Source organism: Pectinophora gossypiella, chromosome 5, assembly GCF_024362695.1.
Source record: "Pectinophora gossypiella chromosome 5, ilPecGoss1.1, whole genome shotgun sequence".
Taxonomy (NCBI): domain Eukaryota; kingdom Metazoa; phylum Arthropoda; class Insecta; order Lepidoptera; family Gelechiidae; genus Pectinophora; species Pectinophora gossypiella.
Window position 1 is genome coordinate 15,614,781 of NC_065408.1, and position 1,737 is coordinate 15,616,517.

A 1,737-nucleotide genomic window follows, 5' to 3' on the forward strand; every position below is an offset into this window, starting at 1 on the left:
CGGGACTGTTAAGGCGGCGATAGCCATCTTTGATCCGAACCTAAACGTGGTACAGTACCCAGAACTCACCACAGAAAACATCGTTGTGGTGGGGATCCAAACCAGCGCCTGGAAACTCACGCTAGTCTCGTTCTACTTCGAGCCAGACCAGCCACTAGGGCCCTACCTGGATGTCCTCAAAAAGGTTGAAAACAAGACGGGACCTAACAAGCTCATAGTGGGAGGAGACGCCAACGCCTGGAGTATCTGGTGGGGGAGTAGCACCACTAACGAGAGAGGCGAGGAGGTGCTTGGAGCTCTCGACCAGCTTGGACTACAGATACTCAACACAGGGGAAACTCCAACCTTCGACGTTATCAGAGGGGAAAGACGCTACACCAGCTGCGTCGATATAACGGCCTGCACATCGGATATGCTGGCAGCCATTGAAGACTGGAGAGTGGTTGAGGACCTGACGGGGTCGGACCATAACGGTATGGAGTTTCGCATAAAACTACAAAAATCTAGAGGCGTGTGTGTCAGCAGAACAACTCGAAAATTCAACACAAAAAAGGCTGACTGGGGTCAGTTTCGTGTGAAACTGGCCCAAATCATGCTACGAGAAAATATTACAATAGAAGCAATAGACCAAATAAACGACACAAATAATATCAACAACATAGTGGAAAAAACAACCAACATAGCGATAGAAGCAAGCACACACGCTATACCTAAAAAGAAAAATGTAGAAAAACTTACCTTGCCGTGGTGGTCCGAAGAACTCGCGAAGTTGAAGAAGGAAGTCGCCACGAAGAAGAGGAGGATCCGTTGTGCAGCGCCAATCAGGAAACCGAAGGTTGTCGAAGAGTACCTGAAACAAAAAGAGAAGTATGAGTCAGAAGTGGTCAAAGCGCAGGTTGAGAGCTGGAAGGGTTTCTGCGGAAAACAGGACAGGGAAGGGATGTGGGAGGGCATCTACAGGGTGATTAGTAGAACGACAAAGAGGGAAGAAGACGTGCCGATGGTCAGAGATGGGGAAGTACTGGATGCCGAAGGCTCAGCGAAATACTTGGCGGAGACTTTCTACCCCCGAGACAGTGCGGAAGAGGATAATGACGAGCATAGGAGAACAAGGGATAGGGCAAAATCGTCGAATGAGGGAGAGCAAGATGAGTCTTGTGACCCCCCATTCACTATGGACGAGTTGAAAAGAGCTACAAAATCCTTCAACCCCAAAAAAGCTCCAGGCTCTGATGGTTTAACGGCAGACATATGGGACCACCTAATTGATAATAATCCAGAGACGATCTTGCATTTGATGAATAAATGCCTGGCGCATCAATACTTCCCGAAATCATGGAAGGAGGCGACGGTTGTTGTGCTCCGTAAGCCCGGGAAAGAAAGGTATGATTCCCCCAAATCCTACAGGCCGATTGGGCTATTGCCTGTATTGGGGAAAATCTATGAGAAGATGATCGTGGCCCGACTCAAGTTCCACTTACTACCGCGGATGAGTACTCGTCAGTACGGCTTTATGCCCCAGAAGAGCACTGAGGACTCCCTCTATACGCTTATAAAGCACATACGATCCAAGCTCGAGGAGAAGAAAATCGTAACCCTCGTGTCTTTGGACATAGAGGGAGCCTTCGACAGCGCATGGTGGCCGAAGATCAAAGTACGACTGGCTGAGGAAAAGTGCCCGGTAAACTTGAGGAAGGTCGTTGAAAGCTATCTGAGTGAAAGAACAGTGAGTGTAAG